Source organism: Pinus tabuliformis, chromosome 1_1 (genome assembly GCF_031772625.1).
Source record: "Pinus tabuliformis cultivar Carrire ecotype Pingquan chromosome 1_1, CPIR1, whole genome shotgun sequence".
In the NCBI taxonomy this organism is placed as follows: domain Eukaryota; kingdom Viridiplantae; phylum Streptophyta; class Pinopsida; order Pinales; family Pinaceae; genus Pinus; species Pinus tabuliformis.
Genome location: NC_142297.1, coordinates 210,501,486 through 210,526,966, shown reverse-complemented (window position 1 = coordinate 210,526,966; position 25,481 = coordinate 210,501,486). Strand labels below are relative to the sequence as shown.

At 42.6% G+C, this 25,481-nt stretch overlaps 1 pseudogene; it reads right to left on the bottom strand.

The window, feature by feature from the left end:
- The window catches only part of LOC149212283 (callose synthase 3 pseudogene), a 78,620-nt pseudogene that overhangs the window by 40,565 nt on the left and 12,574 nt on the right, over window positions 1-25,481 (bottom strand).

The window sequence follows — 25,481 nt, the reverse complement described above, 5'->3', positions numbered from 1 at the left end:
CTTGCTTTCGGTCCTCACCCTCCTCTGATCAGTGTCGAGACTGGCCTCCTTCTGCTTCTCTCATGGCTGGGATTGATCCCTCCTAGCAACAAGACAATGAAGACCAGGCGGAAATTTTTGCTTCTCTCATTTCCGAAAATGCATCCTCTAGAATCAGACCTACAGCCTCAAAGTTTGTTAAGAAGCTGGCTGACATTCCAGAAATCTCTCTTCCTCCCAGTCTCCCAAGGAAGGCAACGATCTCTTTGGCTGAGAGAGGTTTGGTAGGACAGTTTACTGGTCTCTGGCCATCTCCCAAAGCGGTTCAGAAATGGGTGGAGCGTAACTGGAACGCGAACATTCAAGGGAAAATCGCCATAAGATTCTGTGGAAGGGGCTACTACACTTTCCTCTTTGAAACCAAAGAAGACCAGAACCTCATCTTCAGAAATGGTCCCTACTTCATGGACTCAAGAGGTCTCTACCTGAATAGATGGTCCCCCGACTTTGACCCAGAAATGGATATCCCAAATGCAGTCCCGGTTTGGGTTCGCCTGCCTCACCTCCCTCTTCATTGCTGGGGGGATGAATCGGTTAAAGCTATTGGGAACGCTGTGGGAAAATACATTGACAGATGCGAACCAAAGGATAATATGCATGCTTGTGCAAGGATCTGTGTTGAAGTCGACTTAGGAAAGGGCCTACCGGAAGCTATCAAGATCAAAGTGGACCAATGGACCCATATTCAGTAGCTGGACTACGAACAAATCCCGTTCAAATGTAAGGTATGCCATGAATATGGTCATTTTGCTAATAGGTGTAGTAAACTAAAAGTAAATGAAATGAATGAAAATGCTGAAGCTAGCGAAGGCACATGGGAGAAAGTAAAAAAAAAGAAATCAAACCCCAATCAGTCTGGCCCTAAACCTAAGCCTCCCCCTGAACCCCAAGCCGCTCCCCTCCCCCCCCCTCCCATCTTGACTCAGCCTTTCCCCTCCTCTTCCAACCCCTTTGAATCTCTGGCGGACGAAGACCCATCCTCCCCCTTCTTCTCCCTCAGCCACTGCTCTAGCAGTCATTCCCTCCCCTTCTCAGATCCTTCCCTCCCCACCCCCTACCATAGAACGTATCCTAACAAGAAACAAACTCAAAGAAGCAAGCTACACCTCAGACCCACCAAAAAAAGCAGGCAGGAAATCAAATAAAGAAATAAGAGATGAAACAGCAGCTAAATAAATGACCATGGGCACTCAACAACCGAAGGACTCTTTCTTGGACAAGCAAAAAGGAAGTGGGGAAAAGACGAAGGAGAAGAGCGGGGCTCACCAAAAAACCAATAAGTAATGATACTCGTCTCTTGGAATTGTAGGGGCCTGGGCTCCTCCCTAAAATCCAACGCAGCCCGGGATTTAATCAGTCATGAGCAGCCAGATTTTTTCCTAATCCAAGAGACCAAAATGTTCAAACCAAGACTTTCAAACATTTACAAAAAGATACAAAAGCTTTGCAGGAACAACAACAGATTCATTGGGCACCTCAGGAGGAATAGGTACATTGTGGAACAAGAGAAAATGGGACCTCATCAGACAAAACTCAACCTACTGGTGGGTCAGAACTGACCTCAAAAATAAAATCACAAAAGAGGAATTTATTGTGCTCAACATTTATGCTCCAAATCACTACAGGGACAAAGCATATTGTTGGGAATCTATCAATTCAGAGCTGCAGGCATGTCAAAATAGGAATACAGTTCTGGGTGGTGACTTTAACTTAATAAGAAACATTGAAGGAAAAATAGGAGGGAAATTCCTTGCTGACCCTTCAAGAGATGCTCTGGAAAAAATAATAGAAACTTACAAACTCATCGACATCCCACCATGCAATGGGAAATTTACATGGAGCAATAAGAGAGCAGGAACACACAACATCAAAGAAAGACTTGACAGGATCTTGATCCATGAAAGTATAGCTACAGGTTTCTCCTCAATAAAAAGTAAGATCGTCCATGCCACAACATCAGATCACAAGCCTGTGGTCTTGATTCTTGACAGAATAGGAAATCTCGGCCCAATCCCGTTCAAATACAATAAAATTTGGGATAGCAAGGAGGACTTCCGCAAGATCATCAAAGAAAGTTGGGAGATGGAAGTCATTGGATCCCCTCACTATGTCTGGGAATCCAAATTAAAATCCCTAAGAGCAGCAATCAAAAAGTGGGCAAAAGAGAATGCAATATTAGAGAAAAACAAAAGAATCGAGCTACACAGAAAATTGGAAAAATGGAACCAGGAAAAGGAGGATCAACAAATCTCAAAGGAAGAGCAATCACAGGAAAATGAAATGTTTAGGGAACTATATAGGTAGAACAGAGAAGAGGAAGAGGAGCTGAGACAAAAATCGAGGTGCCTCTGGCTCAGTGCGGGAGATAAAAACACTTCTTTCTTCCATAATAACCTTAAGCTCAGAAGAGCAGGAAATCAAATAGATAAAATCACTGCTGAGGGAAAAGAATTAAGAGAGCAAGAGGAAATCAAAGAAGCTGCCCACAATCACTTCAAAACTCTCTTATCTGCAGACTCCCAGTCTATGGACAGCGTGGACTTTCTGCAACCAGTCGATTGTAAAATCAATGAGCAGCAAAATAGCGAGCTGGATCAGGATGTCTTGGAGGAAGAAATTAGAGAAGCCGTGTGTAGCATGCAGTCGGACAAGGCTCCCGGACCTGACGGCTTCACAACTGCTTTCTACAGGACTCATTGGGATATTATAAAGAAAGACTTCGTAAGGATGGTCAAAAATATTTTCAAAAAAACCAAGATGGGAGAAAATACAAAAACTTCCCATTTGGCGCTTATCCCCAAGGATCCAAACCCCCTCTCCTTTGATCGCTTCAGACCCATTTCCCTCTGCAATGTCTCCTACAAAATAGTTACCAAAATCTTGGCAAATAGACTGAAAAAGCTATTGCCCTCCCTTATCTCAGAGAACCAAGGAGGATTCGTTCCTAAAAGACAAATAACGGACAATGTCATTCTGATCCAAGAAGCAATCCACAACAGTTTCCATAGAAAGGAAAGAGGTATGATCATAAAACTTGACATGGCAAATGCCTTTGACAGGGTCAATCATCAATTCTTAGCTGCTGTCCTCCGGAAGTTTGGAATATCCAACAAATTCATAAACATCATTATGGAATGTATTTCAAATCCTTGGACAACCCCCCTAATCAATGGCAGGCCCAGTCGCTACTTCCGAAGCTCCAGAGGTTTGAGACAAGGCTGCCCCCTCTCACCCTTCCTCTACATCATCATGGCAGAAACCTTAAGCATACATCTAGAAAATCTAAGGAAGAAAAAGGAGATAACAGGTATCAGCATAGCGAGAGGAATAAAAGAAATAAATCACTATCTCTTTGCCGATGAGACTCTCTTAATAGGTGGAGCCTCAGGGTTAATTGCAAGGAGATTCAAGAGAACCCTGGACACTTTCCTGGATGTCTCACGGGGATTGCTTAACAACAATAAGTGCAGAATTTACACTTGGAATTTATCTCTCCAAGTAATGCAAAGAATCTCTCTAATCATGGACATCCCAGTTCAAAGAAACTGGAGCCACTTTTCATATCTTGGCCTTCCCTTGGCAAAAGAAGTTGTCAAGTCTGAGATTTGGAACAAGCAGATTGAAAAAATGAGAGGGCTTCTCCACAGTTGGGGGTTGTCGTGGCTAAATCTTGCGGGCAGGACCACCCTCATAAAGGCTCTTCTCTTAGCCCTTCCCATTTATCAGTATGCTGTCACTCTGGCCCCAGCTAGTATACACAAACAATTGGAGTTAATTATGAGAGGCTTTCTCTGGCAGGGAGGGAAACAAGATACAAAAAAATTCAGTTTGGTCCGATGGGAACAGGTAATCCTCCCCTTCGAAAAAGGGGGCATAGCAATCAAAATTCCAAGCCTTACTAATAAAGCGATGGGCTTCAAACTTGTGTGGAGAATGCTAATGGAAAAAGGCAGCTGGTGGGTTGAGGCTCTCAAAAGAAAATACCTCAATGGGCAGCACTCCAAGGTTCTCACTGATTTGATAGTGGAAAGACCATGCACTCCGGCTTGGAGACTCATCAAAAAAGTCATCCCCCAAATCAAAAATCATATCTCAAAGTCACCTGGAATGGAAAAGAAATAAATCTCTGGACTGATAGAATTATGGGATCGGAGCCAAGAAACCTTCTCCAGCAGTTCAGACCCCTGAAATTATGGATGGAGGCTAAAAATTGGCATTCCTTATTTGACATCTCGGTTTGGGACCACAATAGTTGGTTTTCTTGGAGGGACCTCCCCCTCCCAAACCACCTCAATAATCAATGGGCAGACCTTAAGAAAACGTTGATGGGAGCAGCTCCTTTAAACAAATTAGCTCATGATAGCTTCGTCTGGGACCCAAGTGGAGGAAAGTTCATTGTAAAAGAAGGGTATAAACTTCTCCAATCTAGAAACAATCTAGATAACTGGAATCTTTGGTCAGCAGTGTGGAAAACCGAATGCCTCCCAAAGATTAAATTTTTTGCGTGGACCCTCCTCAAAGGGAAGATCCTCACTGCCGAAAATCTAAAAAAAAAAAGGGATTCATGGTCGCTCAATTTGCTGCCTCTGTTGCTCGGAGGAGGAGAGCAGTCAACATCTTTTCCTTGATTGCCCCTTTCCTCAACACTGTTGGAATCAAATTATCATCCCTCTAAGGCCTCCTAGAGAAAACTTCGATCAGCTCACAATCCTCAATAGAAACTTGGAGAAAAGCTACCCCCATGCAAGAAAAGGCAAATCCACCATCACTCGCCTACGGAAAATGTATCCCTTCTACTCTTTGTTGGCAAATTTGGCTCTCTAGGAACAACTGCATCTTTAAAAACCAAAAACCAAACCTAGCTCGCCCTCTGGCTAAAACTCTAGGCCTAGTTCCAGAAATGATAAGTGCCAACACTGTTACAAAAACTGATCACTCCAATTGGCAGAAGGAAGAGGAATAATGGTACAATAAATTCCAATTGGTTTATTCCAGTGGAAACTCAGGGGAACTCAAAAAGACATAGAATAGTGGATTCAAGAGCAAAATAATTTCACTCTCCAGTTCGATGGCGCATCCAAAAACAACCCTGGTCAAGCAGGGGTAGGGGGAATAATCATAGACCAAAATGGGAAAGTTATCACCACTTATGAATGGAGATTTGTAAACATGAAAAACAATATGGCAGAGGCCTATAGCCTTTTTCTAGGTACCTGCATCCTGAAAAAACTTCAAGCTAAAAATCCAGTCATAATTGGTGATTCGGCAATTGTGATTGCAGCTATGGCTTCAGGGGGAGACTTCAAGAACCAGGCCCTCAACAAAATCAAGCACAGGATCAAGGATAAATCAAATCAGCTGGGGACCATCTAACGCAAACATGTCATGAGAAACCACAACATCAAGGCGGATTCTCTAGCCAACAGTGCAGTCATCAGACCCACAGGACAGGTCTGTGAGAATGAACACACTTATGACAAACCAATTCCATAATTTGGCCCTCTCCTCAATCGGGCTCGTGATCTAAGGCTACCATAGTCACCTCAACAAAAATTTCACCTCTCCCCTTAATTCTTGCAATTGGACATCTGATTCCCTCCCCATTGACAATGTCCATCACCACATCAAAAGCACTGTCAATGAAATCCTCAGGCTTATGGAAAATCTGTACTGGATAATGGACCGGGAAGAGTCTCGTGATAAAATAAACCAGAAGTTAGGCATCGATCATTTCGTAATCCTCAGAGGCTGCTCAAGAAATACTCGAAATGACATTTGGGACAGAAAAATATCTGAGTAGCCCGATCCGATCTGAGTGGGCTTATAAACAGCACGAGGTGCCTTAGTTTAGCCAGTTCAGTGCTTCAGTTTTGCTCTGCCATCTTGGAAAAGGCTCGTGCTCCAGTCGTGCCTCCTACAGATCGTCCCAGGTGGTCAAAGGTTCAAGTCTCAGTTGTTCTAGATCGCTCTCGGTGCTCCTCAGCCGAAGAAGTTCTTCAAATTCTGCCTGGCGAGGTATTGATTGTGTTTTTTGGGATTGTATTTTCTTTCTCTTTAACATTGTCGTTGTCTTTGTGAATCAGCTCCTCTCAACCTCATCAGCCACCGTTACTTAGTTCTGAGTTCCCCTTTACCTCTGTCACCATCCTCTCGCCATATTCTCTGTTCTTTTCTATAGAAGCTATTCCCCCCCGACCCTGCTTCTCCCTGCCTCCCCCTCCCTATCTGTGGAGCCTCGAGCCTTTCTCTGATCTGCTCCTCTCCCACTTATCTGATCTACCAGTCTTCTCCCTCCAAAACCTCTGTCAACCTTTCCTCTCTTCTATATATCAACTCTTTTAAGCTCTGCTTCAAGATTTCCAAGACTATTCAAGACTCGTCGACAATGTTTGAAAATCCTCTGGACTGTGTCAGTACCAACAGCAGTTGCTCCCTCTGTAAGGTGCACTGCTTCATGATTGCCCGCTTCGTCAAGCACTTCAACTATCTCAAAGAAGAAGTTCAGGCTGATAGTAAATCCAAGAGGAAAAATCTTGAAAAACAGAGGGCGGAAATAGAAAGCCTCAAAGAGAAGTGCAATCACCTGGAAGAAGCCATCAACCACATAAAAACTATGCCCTAAAGCATGCAAGGGGAGACCTCTACAAAGAACAGTGACAAAAAAGAGCCACCGCCTGATGATACAGTAAATAAATTCTTGTAAAACATCTTATGCATTGTAAATACTGCTTGCTCCTAGGCCAGTTCATATGGAAATATAGTCGTTATACCTTCCAAGTCTTAAATCTCAAGTCTAGTGAATTGGATCAAGGGACTGCGTGCCCATTTCGGATCAATTCAGCTTCGCTTCCTCCAATATATGTAATAGGACTTTTTCCTTTGCTGAAGTTTTTTATAATATAATAGTAATCGATCGTGTTAAAAAAAAAAAAAACATAGTTCAGAGGCATGTAGCTGCCACATCTCTTCTCAGAGATAAAATATCATTGCCCTAGCTAGTTTATTTCCATTTTTGTTTGTAAGCATATTTTAGTATTTTACAGTAATGAAAAGAAGTATTATTTCTGTTGCATCTATATATGTATGGTTGTATCTGTAATTGTTGCGTTCCAATTTAAATCTAGATCAATGGTGTCAAAGTGGTCTGCTCTTTCTCTGTCTTTCTTTGCATGTCCCCAATGAGGCCGGGATATAAGGAGTTAGGGCTTTAACTGGTCAAACCTTTGCAAGAGTAGCCTCGCAAATCCTGACGACCTCCCATGGTGGATGAAAAGAAATACGAGGGGGTAGTGGATCCTATCAAAATCTTGCTCGAAGAGGCCCTCAAGTGACAAAGGAATGCGATGATGGACAACTTTGCCCAGATCCTTGAGCGGCTACCCAGGGGCAACACATCTATTTCTAGTAGCTACTCTGGAAGCGCCACACCCTTTAAGGTATACGTTAACTTTGACATTCCCATAATTGAGGGTTAAATAGATGCAGACACTGTAGATAAATGGTTAAATCTACTAGAAGGGCATTTTTCTGTTCATGATTTTTCCGGCCGGGAAAAGATTACTTTCGCTCTTCTCAAAGCCGCCCCCACATCAAGGACTAGTGGGAAACCTACTGCGAGTAGAAGGATGAAAGTACAGCCTCACTGTTTTCAACCGCACCCACTTGGAATTCATTCCAGGCTACCATCAAGGAGCAGTACTACCCTGTCGGAAGCTATAAGGATCAATACATAAAGTGGACCACACTGCGGCAGGGAAGGGACCAAGACGTGTCGGATTTTACCAATATTTTCCATACCCTTCGCACAAAGTTTGGTATCAAGGATTTGGAGTAGAATTTTGGTACTCAAATACCACAGTTGCCTGGATAGGTACATATAGGAAGAAATAGAATTCCTAAACATCTCCTCGCTCGGCACGACATACCGATATGTTGTCAAGATCGAGCAAAATTTTAAATAGAAGAAGTGAGACTTTGGATCTGAAAATCTGAAGCAAGGGAAAGGTGCCCCCAAACCGCAGAACGAAGGACAAAGCCAAGGCAGGGTGACCCAAGATAACCCGCCAAAGCTACAAGCAAAGAACAATGCCGTGAAGACAAAAAAGGACACGAGAAAGTGGTGTGAGTTCCATAAGAGCTCTACTCACAACACAAGTGAGTGTTGGGCCAAGCAGTAACTGCTGGCCAAGCTAAAGGTTTTAGAATCAGATGCATGTTCTGAATCTGAGTTAGAACTTGACAAGGGGAATGACAAAGGGAAGTAGATTACCGATATGGAGCCCAATGCGACTGTTGCCACCATGGAGATCCAGAAGGAGGAACCCGAAGATCCAGAGGAGGAGGATCACCTCTTCCACTCCTAGACGTGGGTAAAGCGCTCCCTGCTATAGTTCATTGTTGATAGCGGGAGCCAAAAGAACCTCATTTCAGCAAAAGTCATGACGCGGCTAGGATTACCGAACACAACACATCCACAACTATACACCATCAGGTGGCTTCACCAAGGACGTGATCTTCGCATGATATAGCAGTGTCGCATTCCATACAACATCAAGCCCTTCATGGATGAGGTATTGTGTGATGTTGCTCCCCTTGATGTTTGTGATGTATTATTATGACAACCATACTTGTGGAAGCGACATGCTATGTGTGAATCAAGGCCCCATGCTATGTGTGAATCCATAACCGGGAAATTTGTTTTCCTAATGATACACCCTCAAGGAAAGAAGAAGACAGTGGCCACAACCTCCAGACAGGGCCCCTTTGCACAACAACGATAGATGGACAAGGTAGTGGAGGAGTATGAGGACATCTTCACCTCCCCCGCAGGGGTTCCTTTGCACTGTTAGGTCAAGCACTCCATCGATCTGACCCGAGGTGCGCCGCTACCCAATGGACCAATCTATCGGCACTCCGTTCTAGAGAACAATGAAATCAAGAGGCAAATTGGGGAGATGTTGCAGAAAGGTCACATCCGTCCGAGTTCATCACACTGTGGGAGCTCGATCGTGTTGGTATAGAAGAACGATGGGACTTGGAGACTCTGTATTGACTATTAGGCGCTGAACAAGATCACTGTTTGTAATAGGTAACCGATCCCATGGATTGATGATCTCCTGGACCAACTAAAGGGGGGAAATATTTCAGCAAGATTGATTTGAATTCAGGATATCACCAGGTACCAATCGAACCCTGTGATGTGTGGAAGACTACCTTCAAAGCCAAGGAGGGCCTTTTCAAATGGTTGGTTATGCCTTTCAGATTGACGAATGATCCTGCAACCTTCATGAGGTTAATGGATGACATCTTGCGTCCATTCACCAACTCATTTGTAGTGGTATACTTGGATGACATCCTAATCTTTAGCTAGAGTTGGGAAGAGCACCTCCACCACATCCAACAGGTTCTCCAAACACTGCGGCAACACAAGTTATGTGACAATTTGGAGAAATTCACTTTTGGCATGACCCAGGTTCAGTATCTGGGATACATTATTGATGAACGGAAGGTGCATGTGGATCCAGCCAAGATCCAAGTCTTTCGGGATTGGCCATCTCCAACCACTCTGACAGAGCTCCGTAGCTTTTTAGGTCTTGCCAACTTCTACCACAGATTCGTGTTGGGATTTTCTCATATCACTTGGCCTTTGAGTCAAGTCACCAACAGAGGAGCGAAAGAAAAATTCTTTTGGTCTAAATCTCAACAGAAGGCATTCACAGAGTTGAAAGATCACCTCTTCTTGGCACCAATGCTCGCATTACCAGACTTGCAACAACCATTTGAGGTCGAGACAAATGCCTCTGACTATGCTATTAGGGCAGCCCTTACTCAACACGGGCATCCAATGGCATATCATAGTGAGACACTTTCAGACACAGTTCAGAAGTATCCCACTTATGACAAAAAGATGTATTCCATTATGCAGGCCTGCCAACAATGGAAGCATTACATTTTGGGGAAAGAAATGGCCATCCACACAGACCACCGGCCCCTGTAGTTCACACACACCCAAGGGAAATTGTAGAATGATCGCCATCAGAAGTGGTCCACATACCTGCAACAGTTCCATTTGAATATCAAGTATAAGAAGAGAAACACCAATAATGTTGTAGATTGCCTCATTCGACCACTGATCATGGCGTTAACCACCATGCTCAACTCTTGTGGGAATGAGACTTCTGATTGGCCACTTCTCTATAAAAGCGACTGTTGTGGGGAAAAGTATCCGACACGGAATGACCCTATCCCTACTCTAAGGGTGATAGTACCTCAGCAATAACAGAAAGCAAAGCTATCTAAGATTTCTTCTTTATGAAAGTAAAGAGAGGAGAAAGAGATCCACCAACCGATGTCTTTCGCTATTGATTGATCCAGTCTTCTCTCCTTGCTGCTTGCTCCCAGCTCCTTGCTCTTTCACTGGCCCAGCTACACAAAGATCCTGCAAAAAGGCAAGAGAGGGAAACTACAAGAAGCATACATTCATAACTGATTCAAGGATTAGAATAAATCAAATACACAAGTACAACAATACATCATTGAAACACATGTATATAGAAGAACCTCAAATGCTTTATTAATGGAAGAAGTAAAGTTCTGAGAGTGTTACAACCATAGAGGCCCAATCCAGCAACACCTCTCAGTAGCAAGAAATGTCCTCTTCACCTCCTTCAAAGCAATCACCCAATAGCTCTAAACTCAAACCAACAACACTTCCTTGCTTTCACAAAATTCTAGCCTCCCTAGACCTCATGAGAGAGCTCTATATATAGGATATTTGGAGAAAGGATGAGTCAGCTTGAGACTGACATGAAGCTGACTTGTGTCCTCTCCCTCTTCAGTTATACTTCAGTTCTTGAGTCCACTTGGAGATCCTAGCTTCCACTTGGAGTTTAAGGACCTCTTACTCATCATAGGGCGAATTTTCTGATCCAAGTGTCATTTTAGAAGCTTCCTGGGCATCTGACACCTTGCAGAATGACTGTGCCACTTGGCCAATCTCGCCCAGCGCAGGTAGCCTTCATTACTGTTGACATTCAGTGCAGGTACAGAGTGGAGCAGTTGACATTCAGCGCAGATGCTCAATGGGGCAGCTGACATGATCCTGAAATTGCTTGTTTTTGAGTGTTTTCAGGTGGAGAACTGATCTGAAGTGCTGTGGTTTGCTGACCTTGTTCCTCTAGGGGTAAGAACAACATGTTTAGGGACTTTGGATCCCTCAGATTATTGACATTTCATGCTTCATGCTGTAAGGCACAAAAATGTCTATAACAGTTGCCCCCTAAAGTATGAGGTCGTTTATCGGGTGAAATGCTTTATCCAGAGGATCCGAAGTTCATTCAATCGCTGAGAGGTGTCCTGTAATAAAATACAATACAATACATTATTTTTCATTCTGTTTTCATGATCTAGCTGAGGCGGGCATTCCCATGCTCAGCTTTATAAATACATTTTGGTACATAGAACAGACGATCGTCTGATGGTAGACTGATAATTCTCTGCTGAAATTATCATCCTTTGAATAGGATGATCATCTGCTGCAATGATGTACATGACAAATGTTTTTATATTTCCTGAATATATATCGCAGCCCAGATGGATGAAACTAGATCCGGGGTCTTCAAACTCGTTCGATCTTCACTCTAAGTACAAGTCGATCCATGTGAGAATTGCGCTGAAGTCGAACATGGAAATACATCGCTTGATTACCGGTCAATGATGAAAACCGTTAACAAGCGCGAGAGGAATCACCGATAATGATAATGACCCTCAAGGTACTGCAGTACAATTCACGTGGCGTGAATAAAGGACTTGGCGTCGAACGCCACGCAAAATCTTCTGGTCGAAGGTCATTGATGTATACCTGTCGCCGGAAGTGAGAAACTTGCCATTGAGGCATGCAAGCTTCAAAGTACTGAGGGGGTTGTTCCTAGATCAACTTCTTGGATAATGAGCTGAAGTCGACAAGAAGCGATCCGTCAAAGGAGGGCCTTAATGAATCCCACATCAATGACACGGAATGGAGCTAATGATTTTAGTGGAGGTGAAAACAAACTGTGACATATGATTCAGGGTGGCGATCATGGACGGATGAAGGATAATGTATGGCAGTGGATGGGACACGGTTGACACTTTCTGAATGACCTCTCTTGAACATATAACGACACTGATGCGATGGATCAGTAGCATTACCCCAAATGTGGATGGTTTTGCGAGGACCATGGTGATGAGACCGGTGAATGAAACAACCCAACCCGATGTGGTACGGAGGAAAAGTGTCATGTTCAAGAGCGACTTGCTACCATTAAAGCTTTGAGGTTCTCCCAATTTTTCCCCAGTCATTTCTGACCAGTACCTCTTTATTTTTGTCAAGCTTGAGGAGGATAACATATGCTTGTTCTATAACCTGCCCTTCGGGCAAGCCCATCGCTATGTTTTAACGAGCTTAGCGATAGGGAAACTCGTTCTCGTCTAAAGACAAGTTTGTCGCTATTTAATCATTTTAACGAGTCTAACGACAAGGAAAACTCGGTACTTTTCATTTTTAGAGAGTCTGAAAAGGTACAGAAAGTTAACTCCAAAATTCCTTTTTCGTCATCTAATCCCTTAAGTTCGAAAAAGTATAAAACAATACAGAAGGGATGAGTGTTCGGTACTTTTAACGAGCCGAACAAGACAAGCGCTTGATCTTTTTGTGCAATAATCCCTCAGGTCCAAAAATATTAAAATCTAGAGGAGGGATAGCTCTTCCGGTCCCTTTAACGAGCTGGAAGGCCAAAACTCGGCAAACTTTTCATATTTTACGAGTCAGATGAAAAGAGCTCAAAGAAGACTCGTCTTTTGAGGAACGAGTGATAAACAGGGATAGCAGCAGATTCCAGGTACAGGTTGGAATTCTCCAATCACGGTAGTGTCACAAGGATGGCTAGGTGAAATCACTCTTCGCAGCTGTTTCTCAAAAGAGGTAAACACACAAATGGAGGTGAATGATCGGCCAAATGAAAAGTGGAGGTGACGGGCGAACACAACCAAGGCTCTTATGGCTAATGTATTTATGATCACAAAAGGTTATTTACCAGTTCATTTTTTTTTGAATGAGCTTGAACTCTAAGGGAAAGCCTGCTCACAATCTTATGTTTATTTTTTAACGAGCATGAACTATGTGCTAAAACTGCTCGGATCTTGTTTCATGCCCCCAGCATAATAATGCAAACGAGGTGCATGCCCCCTAGACTTCAGGGGGTCGTTTCATTTTTTAATGAGGTTGACACGGCGAAGAACTATCCTCTAAGCCTTAGATCCATTAGATATAGAAGGTTTCATATTCCACTGTGGCCACTTCCGCCAGATTACTCGGAGGCGGTAGGGCAAAAGTACCCATTAAGGTAGGGTCTTTTAGGAGACCTACTCTGATATTTTGGAGCGAATGATTGCTTCCATGGATCATCGGAACGCTTCCCGTAACTTGTGAACTGTTGGGGAGAAATGTTTGTTGGTCGACGATTGTAATTCCTCCTTGGAAGGGAAATGCAATCTTCCTGAAGTAGGTCGACACAACTGCGGCCATGGCATATATCCAGGGCCTTCCCAGTAGGATGTTGTAATCAAGGTTTCCGTCGATTACTTCAACATCAATTTCTACTGTTTTTCCCCCCAGTTCAACCTTCAAGTTATTTAGGATGCCGTACGGGGTGTACGTCCTTCCGTCGAATGCTTTTAGTGCCGTCGAAGATCGCGACAAGGTTGGAGATCCGAGAGTTTTCCAGCAACTCATCGACATTATACATGTAGATGCCCCCTCATCAATAATTATTTGGTGAACAGTTTTGTTGATGGATTTCACTTGAATAAGGAAAGCTAGTTGAGCTGGTAACTGAGGATCGTATCCCTGGTGATCAAAGGATACAAGATTGGAATCCTTAGGATCCACTCCACCAATAGCTGATAACAAGGCCTGCCTTTGGGATGGGCAATTTTGCAGTACCTCAAGAGTCGACATAGCGGATGGTGATTGGGCCCAATCTTCCACTATGTTATAATGCTGCGCCGCCTTGGCGCGAGGATTAAATGTCGACTTGTGTACTACTCCCTTTGGCGGTTTTATTGTTAACTCATGCTTGATGGGGGGTACAACTTCTGCCGAAATTGTTATCGAACTACTAGGTTGATCTTTACCTTTGTCATTCGACACCTGTGGATTCCCGTAATCTTTACTCCTTGTCGAAATCAAAGCATCATTTTGTTGCTTAGAGATCGATAACATTAGCACTTGCGACGGGGAAGCATTTCCACTATCAACCATATTTTGACCTTGATTGGGAAACGGATCAGTCAACACAGCTGAGGTTTTCGAACTCTTAAAGAATATTTTAAGCTCAGCTTTGTATGGAAAATCTGCTGTCCAATGATCCTCATCGCATATATGACATGGAGTCTTTGGTTTCCCTTTCTTAGGAGGGCTTGAAGAAGTTCTTTGAGGGGATGACTCATCCTGTTTCTTCTTCTTCCCTTTCTTTTGCTTCTTCTTGCTTCCTGGTTGATTGGAATTTTTGCCTTTATCTGCAGATATGGCATTTATTTCCGAAGCAAGAATTTCTTGATTCGCTTTTTGATTTGAAGTCTTACGGGCTTTCTTATTTGAGTCCCTTGTCGACTTTGCGTTTGCAGTGCCAATCACACCATCGCCGGCGTGAGAGGCATTATTTGATCCAGGAGGAGGAGGGATTGAAAATTCCGGTCTGAGGGCGTCGGGTATCTTATCATAGTGCATGCCAGACTGAGTATATACTAAGTCTAAATACTGGGCATGAGCAATAACTTGCTCCTCTGTTACGACCCCTCCCTTGGCCACATCTTCTGTTATAGCAGGAAGAAGCGACTTTATAAACCACTCAGCTAATAGCTGATCTGGAACATAAGTCTTTACCATTCTGCGACGACGACGCCACTCATGTATATGATCTGATATATGTGTGGCCGTTGTCTGCTTGAAATTGGTTAAGATCTCTGTTCTAGTTTCGTACCTTATAGGTAACTGAAAGTGTGTTAAGAAAGTCGTGGCTAGGGAACTAAAATTGTCGAAAGAGGCTCTAGGTAATTCAATATACCATTTAGCCGCCGGACCAGTCAATGTCCTCTGGAAAAGGCGAAGCCTTATCGAATCATCATTCAAGGTATTTGACGAACACCACAGATGAAAAGTCATCACATGATTCGACGGGTCTTCGCCAGGATTTCCATTGAATTTAGGAATGTCCGAAGGAAGCTTGTGAGGAATCGTTGGCCACCAATGGGCATAGGCGATTGGATCATTCGTCAATCGATGTAAATCTGGTAATTCTAGAGTCGCCACGAATGGCAACTGCTGATTCAGGTTTGGCGAGGCGTACCCAGGATACGATGGAATCGCTTGAGCAGTAGGCCTTTGCATACCAGCATAATGCAATTGATGCTGATATGACTGATATGGCTGGTGGATTTGGCCACTGTAAAGTGGTTGATTTAACCCGTTCTGAATATAGGGTTGTCCACTATTCGCAAAGATCTGTTGCTCAGATCCCTGGTACACCTGTTGAAACTAAGGTTGTTGGTATTGCACCATCCATGGTTGTGAAGCCATGTTTTGTTGTGCTATACTAACCGACGAACCAAGATGCGGGGTTATTGTACCCATTTGTAACTGTGTCGTCCCGGCAGTTGGCGATTGTGGTTGTGTTGCAAGGTCAAGGGGCTGTTGCATTACAACCTGGGGTTGACATACAACAGGCATCGATTGAACTTGCGACACGGTTACAATTGCTGGCGTCGTCGGGATGCTAGACATAGGTACACATTGTTGCATAGAATATACAACTCTCGGTTGTTGGGGTAACATAGGTACCCAACCGCTCGTCGTAACTTCAGTCAAACCTGAATGCTGTTGAAAACTGCCGTATGGGTATCCTCCCGGAGGGGGTAGTGAAAGGGCATATTGCCCCCCATACGGTAACAATCCGGAGCTCAAGGGTATGGATTTCCTTTGAGGACTGGATGGCCCAAATTGACCTCCATAGGGATCAATTTGTCTAGTTTCAACATAAGAATTACCGGGTATTATACCGGAAGAACAAACTGGAACAGACCAAGCTGTCGTAATAGTCCCTGGGTGGACTCCTTCTAGCTGTTGAGAGCTAGTTGGGATAGCTGGTATGCCGGCAAACATCGTTGGAGTGACAGCAGGAGCTTCTGCCGTCGCTGTGTCATTTGGCACAGTCCTAGATGTCGATGGTTGCTCAGACATTTTAAGTCTATCCAATAAACTGCCCAGCGATTCTACAGGAACTTCCACGGGTGATGGACAAACTTCTGATGCAGAGGGAAAAAGAGTGACACCTACTCCAAAATGAGTTGGAGTATTTGCTTGTGGGTCCTCTACGATTTCCTCTATTGCAATCAGACCAGGAGGAAGAGGAAGACCGTCAGGTCCGTAAAAGATTTCTGGTGCCGAAGAAGGGGTTGTTTCGACAGCGACAGTTGTTTGAGCAACAAGACTCTGTGGACCGGTTACAGATGGAACTGGTTCAGTTATGCAAGTACTTGTTCTCAGACCAGGATCAGTGCAACTGTCCCTCTGTGGCTGTTGAACTTCTTCAATAGAGGCAGGGATTCCAGAAATACTAGGAGTGACCAGAATCTCAGATGTTGTTGGAACTGTTGTTCTAACTTTAATGGGAGATTTTGACCCGGTCAAGCGAGTTCGCTTCGTCCGTACTACTTTCGATTCCGGAGACAAAGACGGTTGACTCGCAAGCCTCCGCGAACGACGGGGTTTCAATTGACTTTCCTCCACGGTTGCGGATTACTCGATCAACTAAAATACAAAAAGGGGAATTATGTTTCCGTATTGAATGAATTTTATTAGACGCTTTTAGACACAACTTGCTTTTTCAGTTTTTAAGAGTCGAGAAAAAGCTAAAGATGACTCTAGTCTCCTTCGATGTTTTAACGAGCCCGAAGTGACAAATGCTCGGTTGGACTTTTTCAGTTATAGAGTTTGAAAAAGGCCAAAAGAAACTGCTCTGGAGATCTAGGCAGAGGGTGTGCCAAACCTTTCGCGAAACCACAGAATACGTTTTACGGTACGGGTGGTCGATCTTCGTGAATGCTGTGTTCACTGCATCGCGATCAGTAGGGCGGCCGACACGGCTTCCTAAGGATAAAGGATAAATGCCTATAGGGGTCTCCCAATATACGCGACGGTACGCGGGAGCACAAGTCCGTATTGATACTTATCGCTTCACCGTGGAGGAATCACCCAACCACTCAACGCTAAGATATCACGTTTAACGATGCCGGAACACGTCTCTAGCTTAGACCTCTATGTGTTTGCGTTATGTTTCAATGCGTTGTTATGTAAATTCAATTCATTTTAAGTTGATCTTGCTTAGCAGTTTGCCTTTAAGGATCACCACGAGATGTATAAACAACTTCCTAGATGCAATCTAAGATGATAAGAAAGATTTTCAATCTTTCAACTTTGAAAATCTTAACTACTGAGGGAAAGGAAAGACATCAACTTTTCACACAGATCATAGAGCACACACTAATGCACTTTTTCCTAAATCGACATGCAAGCTGTCAAAATGCACATGCACAATGCAGGTATTTCTTTTCTCTTTCTTAATGTTGATGTATTACAAAAAGAAAGCTGTTGTATAACTTTGAATCTAATTTCAAGTGAAAGCAAACAAGCTTGTCCAAAATCAAAAGACACCTCAAGATTTACTTGTTTCGACACTAGAAATGTATAAATTCAAACCATATGATGAAAGAAAACGCTCAATCAGCTATGAACAGCAATCAAACTAGCCCTTAAGATCACTACGACACTTATCACAGTTCTGGATCTAAGAGGCCACATCAAGACTAGTTCGCTTTTCGCTATGGGAAACTGTAAATGAAACAAGAAATACACAAAGAACAATCATAGTTTCTTTATACAACCGAGGCGGAATAGTGGCAAGGACAGTTGGTTTCAGATAGGTACATTGACAAGCAACAGGCAGCAAAAACAAGAGTGAAAACAGGGCAAGACACAGTAGGAAACCCCAGTAGGACACTGCCACACTGGTTCAGCGCAGGCTCTGGACTGTCAGATTGACATTCAGCGCAGTTCCCGAAGGGGCTACCTGCGCTGAAATGCAGACTGCCTTTGTACAGCCTGCACTGAAGAACGAGACTTGCGTTTTTCACAGTTTCCGGGTCACAGATTGCTCAAAAATTCACAGTTTTTGGCCAAATCAGAAGCTATCAGTCAAGTACACACTAAGGGATAATTAGGAGGATGAAAAGCTATCACTAAGAGCTTCAGAGTCCTTGTGGATCAGCTCTTCAAATCATAAACATGCCCAGAAACTGAGCTAGAGTAGCTGCCCTCTACTTTGCATCTGAAAGATCCAAATGCAGTTTGATTCGGTACTCCCTTTGTTTATGAAATGAATAGCAAGAAACACAAACAACCAATAAGATGCGTTCCCCAGTAGAGTCGCCAATTTGTTGCGGGGAAAAGTATCCGACACGGAATGACCCTATCCCTACTCTAAGGGTGATAGTACCTCACCAACAACAGAAAGCAAAGCTATCTAAGATTTCTTCTTTATGAAAGTAAAGAGAGGAGAAAGAGATCCACCAACCGATGTCTTTCGCTATTGATTGATCCAGTCTTCTCTCCTTGCTGCTTGCTCCCAGCTCCTTGCTCTTTCACTGGCCCAGCTACACAAAGATCCTGCAAAAAGGCAAGAGAGGGAAACTACAAGAAGCATACATTCATAACTGATTCAAGGATTAGAATAAATCAAATACACAAGTACAACAATACATCATTGAAACACATGTATATAGAGGAACCTCAAATTCTTTATTAATGGAAGAAGTAAAGTTCTGAGAGTGTTACAACCATAGAGGCCCAATCCAGCAACACCTCTCAGCAGCAAGAAATCTCCTCTTCACCTCCTTCAAAGCAATCGCCCAATAGCTCTAAACTCAAACCAACATCACTTCCTTGCTTTACACAAAATTCCAGCCTCCCTAGACCTCATGAGAGAGCTCTATATATAGGATATTTGGAGAAAGGATGAGTCAGCTTGAAACTGACATGAAGCTGACTTGTGTCCTCTCCCTCTTCAGTTATACTTCAGTTCTTGAGTCCACTTGGAGATCCTAGCTTCCACTTGGAGTTTAAGGACCTCTTACTCATCATAGGGCGAATTTGCTGATCCAAGTGTCATTTTAGAAGCTTCCTCGGCATCTGACACCTTGCAGAATGACTGTGCCACTTGGCCATTCTCTCCCAGCGCAGGTAGCCTTCATTACTGTTGACATTCAGCGCAGGTACAGAGTGGAGCAGTTGACATTCAGCGCAGATGCTCAATGGGGCAGCTGACATGATCCTGAAATTGCTTGTTTTTGAGTGTTTTCAGGTGGAGAACTGATCTGAAGTGCTGTGGTTTGCTGACCTTGTTCCTCTAGGGGTAAGAACAACATGTTTAGGGACTTTGGATCCCTCAGATTATTGACATTTCATGCTTCATGCTGTAAGGCACAAAAATGTCTATAACAGCGACCCAAAATTTCGCCACACATACCAGACACTCTTGGAGGGTTAGCATGTTCCAGATTTTCACCTCCAGGATGCCCTGTTATGCCACTTGGGTCACCTTTTGTGTTCCTTCAAGTGAGCATGCCAAGATGATTTGGAGAGCACACTATAGTCGAGCTGTTGGGTATTTCGGGGTTGAGAAAACAATGGCAGTACTACAAAATTATTTCGATTGGCCGAATCTTTGACAGGATGTCGGGAAGTACATCAGATTATGCACTGCCCGCACCATTGCCAAACCGACCATCAAGAAGCAAGGCCTCTATCCCTCGCTTCCTACCCCTAGTCGACCTTGGGAATCCATCTGCACGGATTACATGTCAGGCCTTCCTTCTACTAAGCATGGAAACGACTTTGTTTTTGTGGTCATCGACAAGTTCTTGAAGATGGCCATTATGGTGGACTGCAAGAAGAATATCACAGAAGAAGCCACTGCTAAACTCTTCTTTGAATGAGTGTGGACACACTTTGGGATCCCACAATCTATCATCTCAGAGTGGGACAATAGGTTCCTTAGTACATTTTTGCCTAGTCTCTGGTCGATGCTGGACACCAAACTCACTAAGTCCACAACCTTCCATCCCCAAACTGATGGCCAGACAGAGGTTGTCAATAGGATGATTGTACATATTCTACACATGTACAACTCAAAGCATCCACGCACATGGGATGTGTTCAGCATAGCTATAATCGAGCTCTCCGCAGCTCGACTGGCCACAACCATTTTCAGGTGGGCTTGGGATTCTAACCACTATGTCCCATTGATGCGGCCATGCCATTTGCAGCTACTCACGTAGATTCGACTCATGTCCAGTCTGAAACAAATAAGGAAAACAATTTCATTGAAGACTTTAAACATACTCGACAGTAGGTCCATGACATTCTAGAGAAATCAAATGCCAAGTACAAGTAGCGACATGATCAACATCAGGTGCCACCCCAGTTTCAAGTGGGTGACAAAGTCTAGTTGCATTTGCAAAAGAAACACCTTACCGGAGCCTATCATAAATGAAAACCACTCCGATATGGTCCTTACACCATTACCAAGGCTGTGGGAGACAATGCATTTGAGCTTAGCATTCCCCCATTCGTTGGCCTGCACCCAGTGTGATCCGAATGAAAAATGGCATCAACCCATGGTACTCATCCACCCATATTATTCATCGACCCATGGAATTTACCCATGGTATTGTAAATGGAATCCGCCCGTGGTATTGTAAAATCCACCCATGGTATTCATTCACCCATGGAATTTACCCATGGTATTGTAAATGGCATCTGCCCGTGGTATTGTAAAATCCACCCATGGTATTCATTCACCCATGGAATTGACCCGTGGTATTGTAACTGAAAAATACTATAAGTAACAAGTCACATTTTGTAAAAGGACAGATTGTCCACCACAATGTAGCCTTTACAGTTATTATCGGTTTTAATAAAAAAGTTTCTTTGTGGTTTTGTTTATTGGGCATTCTCCTATTTTTCTTCTGGCAATGCAAGTTTTCAGATCTCGGGGGTCTCTCCTCCCAAGATCCATTTCAATCTTCTAGATCTTGGGGCCTTTCCCCCAAGGTCCATTTCAAGTTTTCAGATCTTGGGGTCCTTTCCCCCAAGATCCATTTCAAGTTTTCAGATCTTGGGCGTCTCTCCCCCCAAGATCCAATTCAATCTTTTAGATCTTGGGGGCCTCCTCCCAAGATCTGGATCAGTGGTATCAGAGCAGGTTATGATTCCATGGGAACGAGGGTTTGATGCATGTTTCAGTTTCAAATTTTGCAGAAATATTCAACAAACTTTAGGCATGTACTACAACCTCCACAGAGCACTTTCTTGGGTCAAGCAGGAAGAATTTTTCTTTTCTCATTTTTTTGCAGGATTTTTTTTTGGGCGGCGACTTTGCAGATCATATCTGAAACATTTGGTACAAAATTTACAAAATCAAATACCAGATCTGGATTCCCCTCGAAAAATCACCCAATTTCAAAAACAAAATGGGTCAAATCGGAGTCCGGATGTGGGAGATATCGCTGATTTAAAATTAGCTATTTTATCAGAATTTTTGTGACGGCGGAACTGTTGCAGCACACATCTGAGATCTCAGAGTGCCCAGATAAGGATTTCCATCACATGGGAAGATACAAAATGGTCCTTCTGCTTCCAAAAACAGGTTATAATAAATATTTTGAGTTATTTTGGCTGAGTTATGTCCATTTTAATTCTGGAGCAGCATTCGGAGTGGGTTTCCATTGGAGACGTGCCCTCCCACCCCACTTTAGTAGGCACCTGCTTCACATTCATCAGTTTCAACATAGCAACAATCGGTTTGGGTTATTTGGAGATGTGCCCTCCCACCCCAGGCTATGTAGGCACCTGCTACTTCATCAGCAACCAACATCATGGTTGTGGGTCGTCCACAAACCCACACTTCATCGAAGTCCATTTGCTAGGCTGTACACTGTTAGTATCACAGTTGGTCACAAGCATTACATGGTATCTATATCCTCGGATCTTCGTTCTTCATGGTTATGGGTCATCCACAAACCCACAGTTCATCGAAGTCCATTTGCTAGGCCACACACTGTCAGAATCACAGTTGGTCACAAGCATTACAGGGTATCTCTATCCTCGGATCTTCATTTATCAGGGTTTTGGGTTAACCACGTAAAACCCTTATGTTCAGTGGATCTTCATATTCAACAAAGGCTTTGCAGGAGGGAAATTTACACAATGGGGACCATTGCTTCTTAAGGAGGGAGGAATGATCCGAATGAAAAATGGCATCAACCCATGGTACTCATCCACCCATATTATTCATCGACCCATGGAATTTACCCATGGTATTGTAAATGGAATCCGCCCGTGGTATTGTAAAATCCACCCATGGTATTCATTCACCCATGGAATTTACCCATGGTATTGTAAATGGCATCTGCCCGTGGTATTGTAAAATCACCCATGGTATTCATTCACCCATGGAATTGACCCGTGGTATTGTAACTGAAAAATACTATAAGTAACAAGTCACATTTTGTAAAAGGACAGATTGTCCGCCACAATGTAGCCTTTACAGTTATTATCGGTTTTAATAAAAAAGTTTCTTTGTGGTTTTGTTTATTGGGCATTCTCCTATTTTTCTTCTGGCAATGCAAGTTTTCAGATCTCGGGGGTCTCTCCTCCCAAGATCCATTTCAATCTTCTAGATCTTGGGGCCTTTCCCCCAAGATCCATTTCAAGTTTTCAGATCTTGGGGTCCTTTCCCCCAAGATCCATTTCAAGTTTTCAGATCTTGGGGGTCTCTCCCCCCAAGATCCAATTCAATCTTTTAGATCTTGGGGGCCTCCTCCCAAGATCCGGATCACAGTGTTCAATGTGGACCGCATTCGACCATACTTTCCACCATTACTAGACACATCCGACATTGCAAAATAGCTCACACCCACAGAGTTAAATCCAGATTGCATGGAAAAAGCTGCAACTGATTGGATCATGGACACAGAGATCAAGCACACTCACCAGTAGAATATCCAATTGTACCGAGTTTTCAAAGCATACCAACTCCTTCACTAGGGCAAGTGGTTCACCAGGGACCAAGTTTAGCAGAAGTTTCCTCATCTGATGGAGGAACTCAACGCAATGGGGACCATTGCTTCATAAGGGGTGAGGAATGATCTAGGTGCATATTGGTGGCCACCCACCAATTCCACTTGGACCCCCACCATTGTTTCTTTCATCTTTTCAGTCTCCTTAATTGTAGCACAATTTACTATTTTTAGCAGTTTTTCGATTCTTGAACTTCCGAAGCCATTTTGAGGCCCTAAACAACGTTTTTGGGAAAAATGGGAGCAACATGGGTCCATGGACCGATGTTCCTCTTCTTGAAGTTGTATTTCTCGGATATATCTTTCTAACGAGATATTGTGTGCATCAAATAGAGATTGTATGCCAAAGTTACGACCCCGGGAAGTTGATGTACCAATTTACCCAAATGGGGCCCATAGTTTGGCATTTCATCTTCTAGGGTTAGGTTTTTGGATGTTTAGGGTTTTCCATTGTTTCTCAACAATAAATAGGCCTTTGAGCCTCATTGTAACATAGTTCAGAGGCATGTAGTTGCCACATCTTTTCTCAAAGATAAACTACCATCGCCCTAGCTAGTTTATTTCCATTTCTGTTTGTAAGCATATTTCAGTGTTTTATAGTAATGAAATGAAGTATTATTTCTACTACATCTCTATATGTATGGTTATATCTGTAATTTCTTGCGTTCCTATTTAAATCTGGATCATTTTCATAGTGAGACAATCTTTGTCACAAAGCAACGTTGGACCATGGTTGACCATGGTTGATTTTCATATTGAGAGGATATTTGTTATAATGCGACGTTGGACCATCGTTGATTTTCGTATTGAGAATATTTGACACAATGCGACGTTGGACGATGGTTGACCATGGTTGATTTTCAAATTGAGACAATCTTTTTCATAATGCGACGTTGGACCATAGTTGACCATCGTTGATCATGATTGACCATGGTTGACCATAGTTGATTTTCATATTGTGAAACAATATCTGTCACAATGTGACATTGGACCATGGGTGACCATGATTGATTTTCATATTAAGACAATATTTTTCACAATGTGACATTGGACCATGGGTGACCATGATTGATTTTCATATTAAGACAATATTTTTCACAATGTGACATTGGACCATGGTTGACCATGATTGATTTTCATATTAAGACAATATTTGTCACAATGTGATGTTTGGCCATGGTTGACCAAGATTGAACATGGTTAACTATGGTTGACCATGGTTATTTTTCATATTGATTCAATCTTTGTCGCAATGTGATGTTGGACCATAATTGACCATGATTGACCATGGTTGATGATGGTTGAACATGGTCGACCATGATTACAATCCAAGGGATTTATATTAAACCATATGATTAATATTATAAACACTATGAATAATATTATACCCTAAGAATATGAACCCTTAGATTAATAAACCCAAGGGATTGATATTAAACCCAAGGGATTAATATTATAAACCCAAGGTATATAAAACCTAAGGCAAATATTATAAACCTAAAATAAACATGGTTGACCATCGTTGAACATGGTTGATTTTCATATTGAGACAATCATTGTCACAATGCGACATTGGACCATGGTTGACCATGATTGATTTTCATAACAAGAAAATCTTTGCCACATTGCAATTAATAAACCCAAGGAATTTATATTATAAACCCAATGAATGGTAATTGACAACCAAGAGATTTGCATATCATAACATAGCATGAGTAAAACACCAAAAGTTATGCTGCTGGAAACTGTTTAACTTTGATATGATTTCAAATTTGGGAGTAACTCAATACTCTAAGGATTATATTATTTGCTAAAAACTATCAAATTGAGAAATAACTTAATACTTTGATTATTATCTTATTTGCTAGAAGATGTATATATACAAGGAAGTGGCTAGCCATTTTTATATTTTATAAGAAATTATATATTTATCTAGTGGCTATTCATTTCTCCCACTTCAAAATTATTTCATGAATAAAATATCTAATAATTAAAAATTTATAAAAGATAAACCAATTTACATCATATGAATTCATGAAAGTAAATTTATACTTACCTTCCATCATAATCCAATCCATTCTCAAAACAATAAAATAAAAATAACTATTAACAAAGTGAAAAAACATAGGATAAAATTATTTCTTTGATAAAACTTTTATAATTATTTGATAAAACCTTTGCAAAAAAATGCAAATATTAATAAAAACCTT